Genomic DNA, 24,142 nt, shown 5'->3' on the forward strand with positions numbered 1-24,142 from the left:
CATCAATTCATGTAAATCTTTCCAGACTGGCATTTCTTCCCCCTTCCTCTCCCCCCCCCCCCAGGCTTTTATAAAATGAGCTTGTTCATTTTTTATAGAACAATAATATTCCATTATTTTCATATACCGTAATTTATTCATCCAGTCCACAATTGATGGGCATCTATTCATTTTACAATTCTTTATCACCACAAAAATCTGCTCAATTCTTATAGAATAATAATATTCTATTACATTCATATACCAAAACGTATACAGCCATTTCCCAACTTACAGGCATTCCTAGTGAGCTTTTTTAAGGATTGGGAAATTTAAAGGAAGAAACAATTAAAAATTGGAGGGGTGATAGAGGAGTAAGGGAATGATATCAGTGGTGTACAAATTGGGATTGGCCTTCATAAAGTGATCTTAAAATGAGAGTAGAAAAAAGGAATACCAATTAGAAGGTAATATTTTTAAAAGAAATTTCCTTCCCCTCACCCTTATATTACAACATATGTTGGCTAATCAACAGGCAAGAGAAAGTTATAACAGAGTAATATATCTATTAATTCACTGTACTTTGATGTAGAAAGGAACTGTCACTTCCAACCATTATTAGAATAATGATTTCAACCGTGATTAGAATGAGTGCCACTTTGAAACATTCTGAATAAAAGCTAAACTGAGTTACAGGCCTTTACAAATGATATTATAGAGAAAGAAAGAATAAAGATAGATCACAAAAGGTTCTTTTATTTTTTCTTTTCTGTGAAATATTCTTATGAATTGTTACAATATTTCCTTGATGAAATTAGTTTTTAATCCTTTTTCTCCCTTTTCTTCTTCTCCTCTTTCCTCTTTTTCTCCCCTCCTTTTCCTTTTACTCCTTTTCCTTTCTCTGTCTTCTTCCTTCTCTCTTCTTCCCCCTGCCTTTGTCTCTTTTTATATCAGCTCATAGGAATTCTCCTAGGTTTTACTGAAACCATCCCCATAATCATTTCTTATGGTGCAATAATAAATTCTATCTCATTCATATACCATAACTTGTCCAGCAATTCCCTAATCGATAGACATCCCTTTAGTTTTAGATTCTTTGCCACTTCAAAAAAAATTGCAAGAATACTTTTTTGTATATATATATATATATATATATATATAATTTTCCTTTTTCTTTGATCTCTTTGGAATATAAATCTAGTAATGGCGTGGCTGGATTAAAGTATATGCTCAGTTTTATAGCTTTTGGGACTTAATTTCAAACTGTTTTTCAGAATGTTTGGTTAGCTCAAAGACCCAATAGTCCATTAGTGTATCTTTTCCTACAAACCCTCCAACATTTGCCATTACCTTTTCTGCCATCTTAGCTAATTTAATGGGAATGTGATAGTACCTTGGAATAGTTTTACTTTATATTTTTCTAATTATTAATGATTTAAAACATTTTTATATAATCATCGATAGTTTTGATTCCTTATTATGAAAACTAACTATTCAAATGTCTAGACAATTCATTGATTAGGGAAATAGCTCTTATTATATATTTGCACATTTCCCTATATATTTGAGAAATGAGACCTTTCTTAGAAAACTTTGCCACAAATTCTACTGCATCCACCTAGTTTCCTACTTTTCCTCTTAATTTTAATTGCATTGACTTTGTGTAAAACCTTTTTTAATTTATGTAATCAAAATCATTTATTTTTACCTCCCATAAAACTTTTCTCTCTTGTTTGCTAATAAATTCTTTCCAAATGCATAGATATGAGAGGTGATATCTCCCATGTTCTCAAATTTGCTTATGATATTACCCTTTATGTTTAAATCATGTAACCATTTTGATCTTAACTTGTTGGTCTATGGTTAGTTTCTGCCAGATTATTTTCTAGTTTTCCCAGTAGCTTTTGTTAAATACTGAGTTCTTGTCCCAATTGCTGGGATCTTTGAGTTAAAATAAATAAAATGGATTTATCAAACATTAGGTCATTGTGCAATTTGCTTTTGTATATTACATGTCTAATAACTTCCATTGATCAACCACTCTATTTCTTATCTGGCCCCAAACTGTTCTGATGATTATAGCTTTATAATACAGTTTGAGATCTCATAATACTAGGCCCCCTTCTTCACAATTTTTTTCATTGATTCCTTTCATATTCTTGATCTTTTTTCCTCCAAAGGAATTGTTAATAATTTTTTTCTAGCTTTATAAAGTAATTCTTTAGTAGTTTGATTGGCATGGCTATGAATAAATAAACTAAATAGCACTGCCATTTTTATTATGTTGATTCTATTATATTGGTTCATGAGAAAGTAATATTTCTCCAATTGTTCAGAATTGCCTTGATTTGTGTAGAGTGCTTTGTAATTGTATGCTTGTGTGTTTATTGACAGGGAGGACTTTCAAGTTTTTTATACTATTTGTATCTATTTTAAATAAAATTTCCTTTTTTTGTGTCTCTTCCTACTGGTTTTTGTTGGTAACATAAATAAATATTGATGATTTTTGTGGTTTTATCTTATATCCTGCAACTTTTCTGATGCTGTTAATTGTTTTGACTACTTTTTTTTTAGTTAACTCTTTAGGGTTTTTAAGTATACCATCAAATCATCTGAAAAAAGTGATAGATTTCTTATCAACTATGTTTATTTCTTCAATTTCTTTTTCTTGTCTTACTGTTATGGCTAGCATTTTTAATAGTATTTTTAAAAAATTATATGTAAAGACAATCTTCAACATTCATTTTTGAAAGATTTTGAGTTCCAAATTTATTTTTCTTCCTCTATCCCTTCCCTCCCATCTCCCCAAGATGGCAAGCAATATGATATAGATTATACACATGCAGTAATGTAAACCATTCTCCACATTAATCATGCTGTGACAGAATAACAGAACAAAAGAAAACCAGGGGAAAAAGCATAAACAAGTGAAAATAGTGTGTGTACATCTGCATTCAAACTTCACCAGTTCTTTGTCTGGATGTGGATAAGCATTTTCTATCATGAGTCTTTTGGAATTGTCTTATATCATTGTATTACTGAGAAGAGTTAAGTCAGTCATAGTTGATCATTGCACAGTTTTACTATTGTGTCTGATGTCCCCTCAGTTCTGCTCACTTTACTCAGCATCAGCTGATATGTCTTTCCAGGTTTTTCTGAAATATGACAGTATAGTTAGCATTATAACATTGAATACTAAGGATGATAAGGAACATCTTTGCTTTATTCCTGATTTTATTAGAAAGGCTTTTATTTATCCCCATTACAAATAAGACTTCTTTTTGGTTTTTGTTGAGTATTATTTATAATTATTAAGAAAAGCCACATTTTAAATAAATGTAATTTATCCAAAGCCTTTTCTGTATTGAAATAATCATATTATTTTTGTTGCATTTTGGTTACTGGAATGACCAGTTATGCTTATGACTACAGCACAAATCTTGCATTCCTGGTATGTAGAGGGCCAGAACTCTGAAAAGGTGTATTTGAATCCAGGACTTATAGTTAAGCACCTACGCAGTGTGAGATAATGGTTCTCTAAACATATACTTAATGTGATAAGGTGATGTAATGGCTCTCCTAACAGCTGGGGCATGCTCAGTGTGCTGTAGTGATATAATCCTACTGAGATATTTAAGGGAGTCTCAGTCACAGAAGATTCAGCCACAGACACAGGGAAGGCTTCAGGGTCCAGACTCTAAGTTCCAGACTCCATCTTTCACCAGCCTCGTGATGGCCTTCCTGCCTCCTTCATTTCTCCACCTAAAGACCAAGGCCTGTCCAGAGATTTCCCAGAAAGCTAGCCCGGACATTACACTGGTATAAATCCAGCCTGTATGATTTTTGTAATATATTGTTGAAATATCCTAGCTAGCATTTTATTTAAATTTTTGCATCAATATTCATGAGGAAAATTGGACTTCAGTTTTTTCCCTCTGTTTTTGTTTTCAAAACCATATTTGTGTGATAGAAGGAATATGGCAGGACTCTGTCTATTTTTTCCTCTCAAACAATTTACATAGTACTGGAGGTGTTCTTTTAAGTGTTTGGTAGAATTCATTTGTAAATCCATCTAGTACTGTTATTATTATTATTTTTTTTTCATTAGGGTACTCATTTTTGGCTTTTTCAATTTCTTTTTTTTAAAGAAAGAATTATTTAAGTATTCTAGTGTGTGTTAATCAAAGATTTGTAAATCTATATCCATTTCATTTATTTTGTCACTTTTATGGGTGTAAAGTTGGACACTATCTTTTATCATTTTCATTTTTTGATACTGGTAATTTGGTTTTGTCTTTTTGTCTTTTCAAATTAGGCAGTGTTTATCTGTTTTCATTTTTATTTTTTTGTTTATAAAATCATTTCCTAGTTTTATTAGGTCAATGCAGTTTTTCAATTTAATTAATCTTTTCTTTGATTTTTAGGATGTCTATTTTGAAGATTAATTGAGGATTTTAATTTGATGTTTTTCTAGCTTTTTAAAATTTGCATTGACAATTTATTGATGTGTTCTTTCTTTTGTTGAAGTAGATAAAATTTCCTTATGTACTGCTTTGTCTGCATCCCACAAATTTTGACAGGTTGCCTCATTTTTGTCATTTTAAAATTTTTACTAAGATTATTGAATGTTTCTATGAATTGTTCTTTAATCCACTCATTCTTTAGGATTAGATTATTTAGTTTCTAATTAATTTTCAATCTATGCTTCAAAGGTATTTTATTGAATGTAATATACATTAAATTATTATCTAAAAATTGTATATTTAGTACTTTTGCCTTTCAGCATTTCTTTGTGAAGTTTTTTTTAAATACCTTATTGTATGGTAAATTTTTGTCAAGGTGCCATGCACAGCAGAGAGATAGAAATGTCCTTTTCTATTCTGATTCAATAGTCTCTAGAAATCTGTTACATCTAAGTTTTCTAAAATTCTATTAATTTCTTTAGCTTCTTTCTAATTTTATGGTTCGATTTATCTAAGTCTAATGGGTAAAATGAAGTCTCTTCCCTGCTAGTATGGTTTTGCTATCTAGATTCTCTCTTAACTCATTTAACTTTTTCTTCTAGAATTTGGATGCTATATCATTTTGTGCATATATGTTTTTTTATTAAAGCTTTTTATTTACAAAACATATGCATGGGTAATTTTTCAACACTGATCCTTGCAAAACTTTTGTGTTCCAAATTTTCCCCTCCTTCTCCCCATCCCCTCCTCTAGATGGCAGGTAGTCCAGTATCTATTAAATGTGTTAAAATATATGTTAAATCCAGTATGTATATACATATTTATGCAATTATCTTGCTGCACAAGAAAAATCGGATCAAGAAAGAAAAAAAACTGAGAAAGAAAACAAAATGTAAGCAAACAACACCAGAAAGAATAAAAAGATGCATGTATCTTCAAGATTGAATAAATTCATTTTCTATCATATCTTTGAACTGAAGTACAATAGATTTTATTTTTATTAATTATATTTTAAAATTATATTTTCTATCACTTATATCAAATAATATAAACTATATATGCAATATGTTTATTAAATGTAACATTTATTAGACTAAATTATATTAAATATTCTACATATTTAAAGTTTAATTATATTAAATATTTTTTATGTTTTAACTCTGTGTCTGTTTGTTTCCTATGTTTCTTATAAATAATATATTACTGAATTCTGTTTTCTAAGCCCTTCTGTTACCTACTTTTCTTTTATGAGTGAGTTCAAACTATTAATATTCAATTATCATTGCTAACTGTATATTTCCCTCAATCCTTTCCCCTTTTATTTATTTTTCTTTTGTTTTTTTTTTTTTATCCTTTCTCTTCCTTAAAAGTGTTCTGCTTCTGAAACTTTAATTTCTCCTTATCACACTCCTTTCCCTCTTTTTGCCCTTTTTCCTCCCACCTCCCTTTTGGGTAAGATAAATTTCTATCTGTGTGTGTGTGTGTGTGTGTGTGTGTGTGTGTGTGTGTGTGTGTGTGTATGTATGTGTATGTGATATATATAGTCTTTCTTCCTTAAACCAGTTCAAATGAGAGTGAGATTACAGCATTTTCTGCATTTCCTCCATCCATTTCTCCCCACACTAAAAAAAAAATCTCTTCCTTATATGTCTCTTTTTAAAAAAATTATTTTATTATAGCTTTTTATTTACAAAACATATACATGGGTAATTTTTCAACATTGACCCTTGCAAAACTTTCTGTTCCAAATTTTCCCCTCCTTTCCCCACCCCCTCCCATAGAAGGCAGGTAGTCCAATACATGTTGACTATATTAAAATATATGTTAAATCTAATATATACATATTTATACAGTTATCTTGCTGTACAAGAAAAATCAGATCTAGAAAGAAAAAACCTGAGAAGGAAAACAAAAATGCAAGCAAACGATAACAGAAAGAGTGAAAATCCTATGTTATGGGCCACACTCAGTTCCCACAGTCCTCTCTCTGGGTGTATATGGTTCTCGTCATTACTGAACAATTGTCACTGGTTTGAATCATCTCATTGTTGAAGAGGGCCACATCCATCAGAATTGATCATCATACAATTTTGTTGTTGCTGTGTATAATCTCCTGATTCTGCTCATTTCACTCAGCATCAATTCATGTAAATCTCTCTAGGCTTCTCTGAAACCATCCTGTTGGTCATTTCTTATAGAACAATAATAACATTCATATACCACAACTTATTCAGCCATTCTCCAATTGATGGGCATCCACTCAGTTTCCAGTTTCTGGCCATTACAAAGAGGGCTGCCACAAACATTTTTGCACATGTTGGGTCCCTTTCCCTTCTTTAAGATCTCTTTGGGATATAAGCCCAGTGGTAACACTGCTGGATCAAAGGGTATGCACAGTTTGATAAGTTTTTGAGCATAGTTCCAAATTGCTCTCGAGAATGGTTGGATTCATTCACAACTCCACTAACAATGTATCAGTGTCCTAGTATATTGGTGCCACATCCCCTCCAACATTTGTCATTATCTTTTCCTGTCATCTTAGCCAATCTCAGAGGTGTAGTAGTATATATGCCTCTTTTATGAAGACAAATTCCCCATTTTTCTTCTTTCTTATCTCTTCCATTGCATTACTCTTTTTTTTTATCCTTCTATTCTTCTTTTAAGATCATCCCCACATAATAGACTCCTACCTATGTCCTCTGTCTAGGAAGATTACTTCAAAGTGCCCTAATGATGATATAAAATCTTCATAGGAGTTACATGTATTATCTTCCCATATATAATTGTAAATGTTTAATGTTACTAAATCATTATGATTTCTCACTAATGCATGCCTTTTGGTGATGCTTTTGAATCCTGTGCCTGAAAGTAAAATTTGTACTCATCTCTGCTATTTTCCTCAGGAATATTTGGAAGTCCTCTATTTCTTTAAATGTCTATTCCCTCTCTTTCTTTGCTTTAGGGGGAAAATATTCACTTTTGCTGGATAGGTTATTCTTGGTTGTAATTCTAGCTCCTTTGCTTTCCAGAATATCATATTCCAAGTCTTCTGTTTCTTTATAGTGGTAGTTGCTAAATCTTGGATGACCCTGACTGTGATTTCACATTGAAGCATTTCTTTCTGACTACTTTCTGTACTTTGGTCATCATTTTCTTGGAAGTTTTAATTTTTGGATTTCTTTCAGAAGGTTTTTGGGGAAGTTTGGCAATTGTAACCTTTTCCTCTACTATCTTGACTCCTGTCATTTATTTTCCCAATTTCTTTTTTGAATAATGTTTTTACTTAAAAAAAAATCTCTTTAACTCTTCTAGGAATTCTTATTGGGCTTGTTTCTGATCTGCATCTTTCTTTGAGGCTTTACTTGTAGACTGTCTCTCTCTCTCTTTTTTTTTTTTTTTAAGTTGCCCTATCCTGGAAAAATGGGATTTTTCACTTGTCTTTTCTGCCTAGAATTTGATTTGGCTTTTTTTCCCCTTTAATGTTTATTATATGGGAAGAACTTGGCTTCATTTCATCATCTTGACTCCCATCCGCCCTCCCCTATCATTCATTCCTCCTTAGGTAGTCTAATGACTAGTGATCTCAGGATCACAATTTATTGATTATGATCACCTTTAACCTTGCAGTAACTCAGAGCTCCAGAACTCAAGCAATATATCATGTTAGCTCAGATTAAGGGATTACAGGTATATGTTGCCACAATTGCTTGTTTTTTTATCTTAATATTTCAAACTTCCATAGAATTTCTTTAAAAGTTTCTTCCTTAACAAAGCTTTATGTCAATAAAAATTGTTTTATGAACTCTGCAAATAAATTTAAGTGATTGTAACATTTTAAAGCTCCACAAATAAACATAGACTTCTCATTTTTGTTCTGGATCACTGGAATAACTCACCATAAACATTTTCTTCCTCGAGACCCTACATCTTCCAAACTCCTGGCAAGGTGCCATTCATCTAGTTCATCAGGAAGTATTTACTGATTGAAACTAGTCATTACTTCTTAAATACCAATATTCTGCTGGTGATGTTATTTAGTCTTGAGTTATGGAACACAATAATTAGGCAAAAATAGCAAACAACTCAAAGGACAATGGGAAAAAAATTGATGATGGGCTTAAGCAGGCTGTACTGTCTGGCCAGCAATAGTTTCTATGAGATGTGGAATGAAAGGCATCATAGAGGACATAAATGACCAAAAATGTACATGGATCAGTTGTGGGAACTTAAGTGATGTGGTGAGAGATAACACACAGTCTGAGTATTGAAGATATAACCACAAATAGAACAATTAATCTAACATCTTTTTAAATTACACTTCTTAACCTCTTTGGTGTCATAGGGACTCCTTTGGCAGATTGGTAAAACCTTTGGATCTTTCTCAGAAATATGTTTTTTTTTTTTAACCTACATTCATGATTGAAAGAAGTGCTAAATTCAATTAGAAGTTAGATGTAATTTTTTTCATATCTAAGTTATCAGATTCCTTGAAAGCCATCCATAGATCCCATATTAAGAATCTCTGCTTTATATTTTAAAAGAGCATGAAGAAAGTCTCTAATGAATTTGGGAATGGTGGTGCAGTAAACAGTAGGACTGGTCATTTGGGTTTTAGGCTAACAGTTACTGTGTGATTGTAGAAAGGCCCATATTGTCTCCAAATCTTGGTTTCTTCATCTATAATATGAAAATAATATTATTTGTTCTCTCTACCTTGTAACACTTATGGGGAAAGTGCTTTATAAACTTTAGCATTACCTCACTTGGACCATCGGAGGTGGTTAGTGTTTTTTGATTGATGGTTTGATTATTATTATTGGAGAGAATGGATTTATGCTAAGACTTGGAAGAGTCTGTACAGGATATGAAGGAGTGGAGGGAATACCTACACTGAGGGATCATTCTAAGAGGCAGTATGTGGACATGGCTGAAAAGAAATCCTTCAATTCCAGACTATTCGCAAGAGAGATTTACTCTTGGATTTGCAGGTGCAATGTCTTTTTTTGAGAGCTTGTCACTCTTCAGGTTCTGATTCTGGCTGGGAGAATTGTAGTTTCCCTTAAGCATTTCCTTGGAAAGAATTGCCATATTCCTGATGGCTACATAATAAACTGTCTGTTCTGTCTGTCTGCCTATCTGTTGATGCTGGGTTTTTTATTTTTATTTTTATTTTTTTGGTCAGGCTATGGCTATCCCATATGATGCAAGTACATTTCAGGAGATCCTTAAAGTCTTTTGAAAATCTGCACACATATTTCCAATGATATAGCATCTTGAAGAGTAAAACATTTTTGCATAGTTATATCCTTTGTCTAATTACTTATTCAGTTTTTATAGCTACCACTGTATCAGCTTGTATCTGAAAGCCAAAAAAACACTCAATATCATATTATGTTTCATTTGAATTTCCTCTTTACATTTAGGAAGACATTAATCATGTGCTCTCTGAGCATGGCTAAAAAATTCCCCTCCTCCCTCCAAACTCCAGTTTGATTTCTTGAAATATAGCTTTGAAAAGACAGACTTTTAAAAAAGCCCAATGTATTTTAAATGGAGCGACTTGATTACTCCTTTAAATCTAAATTACTATGCCTTTCATTAAATGGCCAATAATAGTTCCAACCTAAGCATCTGTGAGTTATTGTTTAGGTTTTGACAAAATGAGTATAAATAGTAATTGTTTTCTGTTCTGGTAAAAAAAAATACTGTAAGGGTCGTTCTCCTCCCAAATTGATATCTTTGTGCTGGTAAATTAGGCCATCTTTTGTCTCAACTCTTATTTGCCTTTAGTTGTTGAATGCACAAGGCCTTAGAAAAATTGAGACCTGGAAAGGCCTTAATTTAGAAGGGTTAATGTCATCCACTGATTGCTGGACCATCACCAGTTATCTTAACTGGATGTCTGTGACTGTGGAGGAGAGAGGGAAGCTGACAACTTTGAGTAGCTCTGCCTCACTTAAATCTAATTCATAAGCAGGGCAAGATATTACTGGGTTTCTTTGAGAATGATGGACAAACAACAAGAACAATAACAATCTCCAGTGACTATTCCAATTCTAGGATACCCAAGTTCATTTGCAAGAGAAAATAATCTACAGGCACTTTCAAGTGTTTTTCCTACTGTTAGAGATCAGGAACCAGATATTTTGTTTAATTAGACTCAATATGGCATACACATAAGGGGAAATTATATAATTATTTGGGTAATTTTAAGGTATATGAACAAATAAATAAAATAAATGAGGTCCCCAAAATCCACCTTTGGTATGTGAAATACCTGAATTGGATTCCTGTGTAAATCAAATAAAATAGTTTTTACCAAATCTTATTCTAGTCTCTCCTCTTCTAATCCATCTTGTGTCCTGATATTGAAATATTTCTTTTCAATATTGTTTTCATTACACTGTTCTGCTTCATGGTGTCTACTACATTATGTCCAAATTTATATTAAGGCCCTATATAATCCAGGCCTAACTCAACTTTGCAGCTTCATATGTCTTTCCAGATTCCATCTGAAGATTACTCCCTCCCTCTATCTTTTCCATTCTTAGTCTAGTGTGCGTGGATCTTTCTGAGAAAAGGAAATCATGAAGCAGAGGCTATTGAGTCCATTACAAATTTAAGTTCTCTCATCTCAAATAGGTCCTTATTATTGCAATACTATAATACTTCCCTAAATATTTCTTAAATGTCTTCTGTTACATTTCTTGTACTCTTTTTCTTATTAAGTCATCTACTTCATCCTATTTACTCTACTTCTCCAGAGGACATTGCCTTCTACTTTGCTGAGAAAATAGGGATTATTATTCTTTGTTCCTCACCTTCACAATCTTATATCTCAAAATCCCTCCACAGTTGTAAACTTCCTCCCCTGATTGATTTCTTTTTTTCTTTGCTCTGATCTCTGATGAAGTGGTGACCTTGATGCCATTCAGTCACCATGCTATAGATATCCCTCCCTCCTAATCTCATCTCTCCTCATCCATCCTCTGGCGCCTTCCCTACTTCCTATAACCAATCCCTAATCTTCCTCATCCATAAAAAAATCTTCACTTAATTCTCAAGCTATTTCCTCAAGCTATTTTTAAAACATATCTTTCATAGCCAGTTTTTTCTAGAACTATATTTTCTGCATTTACTTTCTCACTTACCACTTATTTTTCAACCTCTTTTAATCTGATTTCTGACCTCATTCTAAATTTCAAAGTTTTAAATGAGTTTTTTTAACTGTTAAATACATTGAAAAGTCTTTTCTCAATTTTCAACTAGTATGACTTCTCCACAGGCTACTATTAACATTGTTGACAAAGCCCTCCTTCTCTATATGATTTCTTTGAGATTTCTCCAACAGCCCCAGGTTCTCCTCCTTTCTGCCTGAATAGTTTCCTTTGCTGTGTCATCATCCATGCTCCTCCTCCTCCTGTGCAATTATGAGTGTCCTCCAGCTGCCTTATCTCTCTTATTGATTTCATCAGCTTCCATGGATTCAATTATCATCTCTTTTCAAATGATTCCTAAATATACATGTATAGTCCAGAATGCTCTCCTGTTATCATCAACTGAATACACCTTTTGGATATCTCACAGACATCTCAGATTCAACATATCCAAAACAAATTATCTTTCTTCTTAAACTGGTAACTCCTAACTTTGTTGTTTCTATTAAGGACACCAGCAACTTTGTAGTCACTCAAGCTCACAAAATGTGTCATCCTTTACCTTTCTTCCCCGTCTTTCCTCTGCAATATGTTTCTAAGTCTTGTCAATATTATCTCCATGAAATCTCTTTCATCTTTCTCCTCTCTAAGTCTTGTTGACTTTTTTCCTTCAACATCTATTTTACCTCTTGTGGCTCTTTTTTTTTTTAACCACTTGTCTAGATTATTATATTAGCCTCCTAATTGGTTTCCTTATTTCTAATTTCTGTTCTCTTCAACTCATTCTCCACATAGTTTTCTAAAGCACAGATCTGACTATGATATATATTGACTTCTTATTGCCCATAGGCTTAAAACACAAACTCCTTTGGCATTAAAGCATTAGGTTCTTTACAATCTATCTCTAGTCAACCTTTTCCAATGAAATAAATGTGTTTTTTCTTGTCTCATTGAAATAACATTTCATCTTTTCTTATGGCACAATTGTATTTCAACACATTTATAAACCACTATTTATTCAGTCATTCCTCAATCAGTGATCATCTCTTTTGTTTCTTTCTTTTTCTTTTCTCTCCTTTTTTTGCCATTACAAAAAGAGCTGTTATAATTGTTTTAATAACTATTTATTAGATTTCTTTTGGGTATAGGCTTAGCATTGGTAAAGCTAGGTCAAAGTTCATGAACTGTTTAGTAACTTTTTGTATATAATTTCAAATTGTTTTCTAGAATGGTAGTGACAATTAACAGATTTTTTCCAATAGTATACCAATATGCCTGTTTTCCCATATTTATTATTTTTCCTCCCACATTTATTATTTTCTTATTCTAGTCATCTTTGTATAATCTAATGTGTATGAGAGAGACTGAACCTCAGAATTTCTTTAGTTTGCATTAATCTATTAGTAATTTGGAGCAATGTTTCTCATATGACTATATAGATATTGGATTTCTTGAGAACTGCCTATTCATATCATTAGGCTATTTTTCAATTGGGGAATAGGTTTTATTCTTATACAGTTGAAGAAATTCCTTATTTATCATGGAAATAAAACTTTTATAAAAGAAAAATGATTATTTCAAAGACAAAAAGGAGGATGTATATGAACTGTTGAGGAGTAAAATAAGCAGAACTAAAAGAAAACTATATGCTATTATACTGATATTATAAAAAATAATTTTGGAGACTTTTATGAACTGATGAAGAATGAAATGAGCAGAACCAGGAGGATAATGTATACAATAAGAATAACACTATGAAGAGAAAACTTTTAAAAACTGTGTCCAAGCAAAGACTATTTTTAACTCCAGAGACCAATGATAAAATATGCTAAGTCCTGATAGAGAAGTGATAGATTTTAGCTGCAGAGTGAGGCAAATATTTTTGAAGAAAGCCAATTAGGGAATTTGTTTTGCTCAACTATCCATAATTGTTACAAGGTTTTGTCTTTGCTTTTTCTCTTCACCTCCTTTCCTCCAATATGGAAGGAGATGAAAGGGAGCAAATATGATTTCTATTAATTTAAAATAAAGAGATTTGCTGAGTTGCAGGTATGGAATGTTGGCTGTTTCTTTAGACAGGTCATCATAGTCTTAATTTTGGTTAATTATTTTATTTTGTTACAAGAGAGCTCCCATGGGATAGGAGTAATCTGGATGTTTGTAATATAAAAATGCTGTTAAACTTAAAGAAACATTTATATATGTATATATGTAATATGTATTTACACAAATATGTAAATATATTGCTGTTGCTCTCAAGCAGGATCAGTGACATCATGAGAATGTTGTCTTCATGCGAACTGTATTTAAGAGTCAGAGCTACACAAAGCAATCAGCCTCACACTCTCCTCCAGAGTCCTCAGACTTTAGTGGCAAGATAAAAAGTCAAGATGACTAAAGATGACCTGGGATGCAGTGAGTGACCTTAACCTTTCTAAATTAAGATCTTCCCCAGGTCTTTGCCCTGAGACAATGTCCATTCAATGGCTAAAGGCTAAGTAAGATTAGAGATAAAAAATGGACAATTTACCATCACAAAAATATTGGGAAGCCTCTAAAAATTTCTGGTCATAATAGAAAACAATTGTTGTTTACACTCATAAATAACAAATATTTTTTATCTGATTTTCACAACAACCCTTGGACGTAGGTACTAATATTATCTATATTTTATAAATTAAGGGAAGAGTATGGGAAGGTAAGAAATGAGCTCAAGGTCACATAGCTAAGAAGTGTCTGGGACTAGATTTAAACTCAGGTTTTCCTAACTTTTAGTCTAGTACTCTGTCCACTATACCATCTAGTACTTGTACAACAACTTCTTGGGTGTCTCAAGTATATTATTTTACAGACATCTCAAACTCATACCTAAAACAACTCACCTCTTTCCTCACACAGAACCCTTTTCTTCTTCCCAACTTCCCTTATTACTGTCAAAGGTATCAGTTTATGTTATGGGCCAGAACTCTGAACTTGAAACAAGGATTCTTACAAGATACTAACTAAATGAAATTGATAAGACAATGGTTATCTAGTTTAGCTTAACAGTTCTCTAAATTCATTATTATTATTATGATTTAGGTAAGGTTAAAGTGTTGGTACCCACAAAATGGCAAAAGACTCAAAGGAAGACTTTTAGTCTATTATGTTTATGTTCCATGGAGGATCTTGAGGACAACATGGACAAGAATTTCAAGGGATGAGAAGGCAGACATAGATGGATTGTGAATTATACTGATGTGGTATCTCCATCCAGATGAAGTCACAATTCTGGCAAAGTTTTGAAATATCTCACCAATTACTGCCCCAGATTCTTGGTGGGATTGTCTTACTGTGGTCAATCATGGTCCAAGAAATAACAGAATTTGGCAGAGGGGATTTTAATAGGCAATTAAGAAATTTTGCAGTAGTGACTTACTATACCTGAAAATTATTCCCTGAATCTGAGATTTAATTAAAGGTCCATGATTAATGCCTTAATTACATGAAACGATAGTAGAAGTTTGATCATAATTCTATATGTAGACTGGCTGGAGACAGAATAAAGGGGTCACATTTATAGTATATAATCAAAGGAGAAGAAATGAAAAGATGCACAAAATGTTTAATTCCAGGATCCTTAGACATAAAACACTCAATAAATACTTGCTATTCATGAATTATCTTGAAATATGTTATTTCTTGCAATAATTTTGTGCTTAAGAACACAAGGAATAAAGACATAATTCACCATTAAAGTTGGAGAATGAGAATTCGTTAATTTATTAAATATTTATATGCACAACATATATAAAGCCAAGTGTTAGGTATTGAGGGAGGTGAAAAAGACAAGTAAACTATAATTCTTGCTAAGGTAGAGTTTATAATTTGGTTGGGAAGATAGCATATACATACAAGTAACTCGAATTAAAAAAAAAGAAAATGCTAAGTTCATAAAAGAACTAAGAACATGTTGTTTTTGAGAGTTGATAGATGGGAAATGATAGCAGCCTCAATGACGATTTCTGTATGCCCCTTAACCTTGTTTTCTGGAGTGGCTATAGAATTTGGCAGATTCTAACTGAATGGAACCTCTAGCTATAGTAAATGTTAGTCATTGGAACGGAAAAGCGTGAAATTGTTTAGTCTTGAATCTAACAAGGTCGTCCATCAGTATATAATAAACAAACACAGACAGGCTATTTTTAGACAAGCTCTGTCAAGTTTTATGGTTGATTGTGTCTAGGAGGGCTCATTCATCAAATAGTCCAAGGTGCAAAAGGATTTAATGAACTCCTAAATATCTTTTCCTGATTCTTAGAGGTGAAATGTCTTCTGAGGTCAGCCATATTAAGCAGGTTCATGTGTATTGGGACCAATCATACATCAGTTTGACTGATAAACTCAATGGAATAGAGACTGTAGAATGTTCTTTATGCATAGAATATATACACACACATATAGATATATAAATGTAAACACAAATATGTGAATATCTTCAAATATTTTATATTTATATAGATAGGAAAGATCATATGCATGCATACTTTTTATAAAGTTTCAGAAGAGGCATTATTCCAATTTGTTAAGTTAATATAAGTCATTTATTATTATTATGTAATAATAATAATAATGTCAGGAATTATTATTAACTAATAATTAGATTATGACCTAAATATAAAAATATTCATGGCAACTCTTTTTTTGGGGTGGAGGAAATAGCTCAAAATTGGAAATTAAAGGATATATCTGTTAGGTTAAGCTAGGCAAATTGTAGGATATGAATTAATGTATATTACTGTGTCGTAAGAAATAACAAAATAGAATGTTTATGACAGGAAACTGGGAAGTCCTATATAACTAAAAAAGAGCAATTAGGTGTTTCAACAGATAGATGGAACGAGGAAGACTAATCTTTATAAGTTTAAATCCTATCTCAGATACTTATTGGCTGTTTGCTCCTGGGCAAGTCATTTAACCCTGTTTGCCTCAGTTTCCTCATCTGTAAAATGATCTGGAAAAGGAAATACAAACCATTCCAGCATATCTGCTATGACAACCTCAAATGGGGTCTCAGAGAGTCAGACATGACTGAAATGACTATACAATAACAACATATGAACTGATGCACAGTGAAGTGAGTAGAACTGGGAGAACAATTTACATAATGACAACATTTTAGAGACAAACTACTTCAAAAGACTTCAGAACTCTGATTAATATAGTGATAAACTTAGAGTATGGAAGACTGAAAATCATGTCACCCACTTTCCACCAGGAATGGACCTAAAAGCTAAATTAGATAGACATTTTTGTTTCATGGTTAATGTGGGAATTTTTGTCTACATTATGTATATTTGTTAGGAAGGTTTTCTTTAATTTTTGTTGTTGTTTATTTGAGGAGGGTAGTAGGAGGGAGAGATAATAAATGTTTATAAATAGAAATACATTAATTTAAAAAGAAAATTAACTACTTTCTAACTAGAGAAGATAATTATGTCCATCTTTTGTTGGCACGGACAACCACCGCACCAGATCTGGAGTCAAAAAGACTCATCTTCACAAGTTCAAATCATGCACTTACTAACTGGGCACATCATTTAACTCTATTTATTTCAATTTCCTCATGTATAAAATGAGTGGAGAAGGAAATGGCAAACTATTTTGGTATCTTTGTTAAGAAAACCCCAAACGTGATCACAAAGAATTACAGTGAAAAAATTAACTTAGCTACTTTTTTTGGCATGGAATAATTTTCTTTTTAAAATGTAATGGGATTGGTCAATAGGGACTTAATTTTTAAGAGTATTCAAAGTCTGATCTACCTGCTGCCAATAAGTATGGATGTTTGTTTCCAGAAATACATGATCATGCATAATGGAGGGAGGCCCTATCTGTAATTTGAAGACTTCATAGGTATTTTGTGACTATTTTTCTGTCCAATTGCTGCTTGCTGAAGAAAAAAAAAATATTTGGCTACTGAGTTGGAACTAAGGATGCAAATAAAAGACTCTAGTTGAGGAGCTTGTTTTTTTCTATTTTGTTGACAAGTGAGGGATACAGGCTGTAATCCTTTGAGTGGGGATGGCAGATACTGCCTCTAGTTGCCACACCTCCTCACTTGGAGTGCCATGAAGCCATGAATACGTGACATTACTGATTTTTTTTTCATTACTGATTTTTTTTTAACTCTACAGTATTTCATTTTTCTTGTTCTTCAGACTATAGGAGACAGAAAGGAATAGGCTGTGATCTTATGAGTTTTAAAAGATCATAAGAGCTAACAGAGATGCAGGAATCAGAATTTATAGTAGAGTTTTCTTGAATCTAATCTTGATAAAGAACTAGATTTAAGATTTTATTGGTTCAACTAAAAGAAACTTAATGAGACACTGTGTCATACAAGCAAAGGAATGACTTGTGTATACACTAAGCCATACCAGAAGAAATGTCTTCTACCAACTATTTTAAGGTTGTTAAGTTTGTTTATTAAATTTACTTTTTTCAGGAACTGAGGTAAAAAGAGAAAGTAAGCCCAGTTCAAAGGACCATTTCTATACTTAATTTGGATTATATCTTTTAAAAAAAATCAAATATTCCTTTAGAAAAACTAATTCATGTTAACTGATTGTTATAAATTGTTAATTGGTTATTATTGACTATAAAATCATTGGAAATGATTTTAAAGAGATATCAAATGGTCAGAATGATATTGGGGCATTAATCGCTGATTACATAATGCAAGGGATTATATAATAATCAGATTGGGGCCTGAACCAATAGAATCAGAAAAATTACTACCATCCCTTGAAAACCCCCAGAACTCTAAAAGGAGATGAAGCAGTAACTGAGTTCGGGGCCCAACCCAATAGTCTGAGTTTGAGTTTAGAAAGTGAATCCACAACATGTTCTATATCATAAAAGTTTTTTAAATGGAAAGGTACTCACAGAGAAATATACAGTTTAGCTATTGAAAGTTCATTATTCCTTTTGTTGCTGTTGTTGCTTGATGACCTTTAAAGTTAATTAATATATTTTAAATTGTATAAAAGTATCTTAGATTATAGTGAGTGTTTAACATTATGTTTTGGGAAAAAGAAATTCATAAATTAAGAAAAATATGTACCAATAAGACAAGTTCCAATTGGTAAGTGTCCTAATATGGGTATTATGTGCACATGCACATATGCATATACACACATATACATAAATATATACACTTATACATGTACTCCATCTTGGTCACTTGATTCTTTTCCCAGAATGAAATAATATGTTAATTATTTAGCAGCATTCTGGCAAGATAACGGTAACATTTGTCTAATCACCCAGCATGTGTTACGAACTGCATTTGATTTTATAACTTTCCAAAAAGTTGTCCAAAAAAGTGTATCCCTCCCCTCTCCTTTCAATACAGGAATTTCAGCCATCTCTGTGTGTCTTTTCCTTCACCCAAATGATCTCGGTTAAGAAGCACAGGTAATACCAAGAGACCCCTTATTACTCAAGGTAGGACCTTGAGTAGATCATTGGCCAAACTTAGTTGAATTTCCTGTCTTGTTCTATCACTATGGCTCTTTTTATATTTTTTTCTTAAAAGAAGTTATGATATCAGAACTAAAGATGCCTTAGCATGCTACATAAACCTGCCAACCTTTTATCTATTATGTTTCAAATGCATTTTATAAAGCTTGACAAATACCTAATAAGTATTAAGAACTCACACAATTTGTCAGAAAGATTTGGGACTGCAATTCAAACCAATAAAAGAGATTGTAGTTGATTCTTACAATGGAATTGCTAACGTTAACATTCACTTAATGATGCTTATTCACAATGAATGGTGAAAATATAAATAGAAACCTTCCAATGGCACCGTGGCATTAAAGAAGCTTAACTTAAATCATTCTTTCATTTAGCACTTGAACATAATATATATTAGAAAAGAGTCTATCAAACCATAATTCTTACTGTAGGTTGGGGTTGAGGCTTTAGAAATGCAGGCTAAATTTGAAGTCATAATACATAGAATCAATTGTGCTGTGACCTTGCACAGTATCTTAATATGTAGGGATTAAGAAATTGTTTCTTTCAAACACTCCTGATTAATAAGGTATACTAGATTATGTGATGTTTTAGTGAGCTATTCAGAAAAAATAACATATTTTTATAAATATTAGGAATGCTTCTAAATATATTTTGCATTTCATTTTAAAGATCATTTTCTAACTCACAATGTAGCCATAATCTAAATAACGTAATAAATTTGAACCTTGGCTTCACAAGTAGCTCTATTATGCCTAAAAAATATCAAAGTAAAAGTAATTTTTAAATGGCAGCATTCTAAAATAGAGGAGTAATCTATTTCAGTGTTTGTGATAGCAAGTAATATAGTTTGCAAAGCACTGGACCTAGAGTCAGAAAAATCTGAATTGAAATATGATCTCATATACTTACTAGTCATGTGGCTGTGGGCAAATCACTTAAGCTCTAGGCCTCAGTTTTGTCATCTGTAAAATGGGGATAGTAACAACACCTTCCTTCAAGGGTTATGGTGAATATCAAATGAGATAATATTTGTAAAGCTCTTATCACAATGCCTGGCACATTGTAGAAGCTATTTGAATGTATAATATACATTTGAATATAAATATGTATATATATATTTGAATATAAAAGTTATAAGAAGAATGCTTATTCTCATCCTTTTGCTCTTCATATGTCAGGGTTATTGTGGTGTTTATAACGGCACTACATAACTTTCAGATATTTTTAGGAAAACTAGAACTGATCATTATTCACTTTTGCAGCTTTGTAACAGAGAGCCAGGACAGAAATGCATTGATTTAAAAAGTTCATGATGATACTTTTTCATTGCAGAATCAAGGAAATATTGTCAGAGTAGTTGTGCTATGCTTTTTCTACTTTCTCCAACCTGCAACAACCATTACTAGGCTATGGAGTCCCTCTGTTCTGCATGCAAGGACAAGCCTGGAGTTAATTCTGGGTCTATCTAAACATTCAAGTTATTAGACCTAGCCCAGTGTTCTTCATGTATTCTGTTTATTTTGTATGTATGTATGTATGTATGTATGTATGTATATATGTATGTAGTTAGGTTTGAACTAAAAACCCCATACCCTTCAAAAATTTTATCAGCATTCTCAGTGTCACCTTTTTCAGAGCTATAACAACTGCCTTGGATATGTATGTATGAAGAGAGCAGAAAAATATAATTATGTGCTATCCTCAGCATACTATGCCATTAAGCTAAAGGGAAGGAATTTGATATTTCTGCCATGTAACTAATTACGAAATTATTTAGTTTTGTTGCTGTCCTTCCTGGGAGCTCTTCAGATTTCCTGGATCAATCCAGGCTAGGAACAAACTAACTTACTACTGAAGTCCCTACTTGTGAAGGCAACAATTCAAGTGTTACATTATAGCCATCTCAGTATTCAGGGATATAGGTTAAATATATCCAGTAGTCTATTTTTACTAACTTCCAAGTATACTCCCTTGTATTCAACTATCTAGCCATTTGCCAGAAAGTTCAGTCAGGCAATAAATATCAACCAATCTTGGTGGTCCTTATTTTGAGACTACTCTTAGACTAATGATTAAAGCTGATATGATGCTGACAGGAGAATGGGTATCAAGTGTCCATCTCTGGAGGGGTTGGCAGAGTTGGAAGGTATGGTTCCATTTCTTTGGCACAATTTATCTATGAAGATTTCCAGGTCTATTTTAGATTGAATAACTGAACATCTTCTGGGATCCTATTAGGGTAAACAGTGGCCCTGAAGCTTGGCTGTCATGGACAAAAATTGTCTGCTTCTCTGAGTCTGGTTTAGTTAAAAAGAACTCAATTTGGCATGAAGTTTAGCTCCTTTGAATCTGTGGCCTTGTGGTGTTTGTGTTGGTCCCTGGAGGAACAGAAGCGAAGGTTGTGGCAATAAGCAAACTGATACCAAGCATGTAATGAAATCGTTCTGCGGGAAGGTGGGTGTGCATATGTGTAGGTGTGTGCTTGTACACACATACATGTGCTTGTCAGAATAAGCAGATTTTAATTTTCTCTGTAGAAATGCCACAAAGGTTATGTGGCCATGAAGGTTATGTGTTTACTCAGTTCTGCTATATTTATTGAAATAACTGGTTGAAGCATTAGAATCTGAAGAAACTTTGGCTACAGTCATGAAAATAAAACCAAAATGGCTCCAGTGGGGGCCAGATGTTTGCTTTCTCCTCTCATCATGCTGCCATGCTGTTTTTTTAACCACATGAACACTCCATTTGAGAAAATTTCCTACTTAAAGCACGTATGTGGATTGTGTAACTACAAAGTTTCCATACTGTTGCTTGCATTTGGAGATCGGCTTGGGTGATATTCATGTTTGTATGAATTTTGGTTCTTCCTCAAGAAAGAATGTTCATTTCATTCTGGTACTCCCAGGCTCATGGATATTCATTTGATATGTTAAAAGTGTTATTGGTTTAGTGTAGGATGATAGACAATGATCAGATTAAAATGGCAATATTCCATCAATTTTTCCTTTCTTAAACTTTGTTAGGCTATAGATAGTATAAACAATTTTTATGTGCAGCAAAACACTTCATTAGAAAAATGTATAAGTTCTAAATGTAGTAAAAACTTGTTAAAGCAATGTTAAATGAAGCCTACCACATAAAGGATATTAAGGATGACCAATTTTAAATAACTTTTCATGTAGGTTATTCAACTTGTGATGATTAAGTGTGAATAAGAAAGCAACATTACATATTTTTTTATTTCCCTTTAAAAATTAATATTTGGATGAGCAAGTTTATAATGTCTAGGCTAGCTTTTTGGAGGGCCTTTGGACAGGCCTTAGTTTGAGGATAAACACAATGAGAATGGTCAGTCATAGAGTCTAGAGTCTTTAATCTGGCCCTGTCTTGATCTTAGTGCAGGAGCATGAGAGCTGGTCAAAGACAGAATGTGTATCTTCTAGTCCTTCTTAGCCCTTATATACCTTATTGTAATTACATCATTACAAAATACTAATTATGTGTGAACTTGAGAACTATTATATCATCATGCTAAGGACTAAGTATATGTAAGCTAGAGAACCATGATCTCATCAATTCCACTGAGTTAACACCTTGTTTCAAGTATTCTTCTCCAGAGTTCTGGCCCTCTACACAAGCTGATTTCAGAAAAACCTGGAAAGACCTATGTTAACAGATGCTGAGTGAAGTGAGGAGAACCCAAACATTGCTCACAGTAACAATAAGATTATGTGTGATGATCAACTGTGATGGATTTGGCTTTTCTAAACAATGCAGTGATTCAAGACAATTTAAATAGACTAGGGATGGAAAATGACAATCACATGTAGAGAGAAAACTATGGAAGCTCTATTTGGATCAAAGCATCGTATTTTTACCTTTTTGTATATTTGCTTGTTTGTTTTCTCTCTTGTGTTTTTTTTTTTCTTTTGGTCTATTTTTTTTTTTTTTTGCACAACATGACAAATATGGAAATATAGTTAAAAGAATAGTACATATTTAACCTGTATAAGATTGTTTGATGTCTTGGGGAAGAGGGAAGTAAAGGAAAGAGGGAAAAAAGTTTGAAACACAAAGTTTTGCAAAAATTCGATTATTGAAAAGTATCTTTACATGTACTTTGAAAAATAAAATACTATTGAGAAAAAATAGCATTTGATTTTTTGCAATTACATGTAAAGATGATTTTTAACATTCAGTTTTTAAAATTTTGAGTTCCAAATTATCTCCTTCTTACTTCTCCATAAGATGGTAAGCAATTTGATATAGGTTACGTATGAGCAATCATGAAATGCATATTTCCACATAAGTCATGTTGTGAAAGAAGAAACAGGCTAAAAGAAAAAACCTTGAAAAAATAAAGTATGCTTTTATCTGCATTCAGGCTCTGAAATTCTTTCTTTGGATATTTATAGCATTTTTCATCATGGGGCCTTTGGAATTGTTTTTGGATCATTGTATTACTGAAAAGAGTTAAGTCATCCATAGTTGATCATTGTGCAATGTTCCTGATACTGTGTACAATATTCTCCTGATTCTGCTCACTTCACTTTGCATTAATTCATATAAGCTTTCCAAGTTTTTCTGAAATCTGCTTCCTGGTCATTTCTTATAGCACAATAGCATTCCATTACATTCACATATCATAACTTGTATAGCCATTCCCCAATTGATGCTACCTCAAAAAGAGCTGTTACAAATATTTTTGTACACATAGGATTCTTTTTCCCTTTATGTTTCCTTTTTAAAAAGCTTAGTTCTTCCAAGTTCTTCTTGGTCATCAAAGGAAACCATCAATAATGATTTGTTATTTTCTACGTGTAAGAGGACATGTATGGATTTTTTTTTTAATTTTGTAAATAAAAGAAATTATGTTTAAAGTCAGGAGACCTAAATTCTCATCTCTGCTCTGCTGCGTCTTTATGATATTAGTCAAATCACTCCATCTTTTTGGGTCTCAGTTTCCTCATCTATTAAATGAGAGGATTAGATTAGATGATCTCCAAAATCTCG

The sequence above is a fragment of the Antechinus flavipes genome, chromosome 1, assembly GCF_016432865.1.
Source record: "Antechinus flavipes isolate AdamAnt ecotype Samford, QLD, Australia chromosome 1, AdamAnt_v2, whole genome shotgun sequence".
In the NCBI taxonomy this organism is placed as follows: Eukaryota; Metazoa; Chordata; class Mammalia; order Dasyuromorphia; family Dasyuridae; genus Antechinus; species Antechinus flavipes.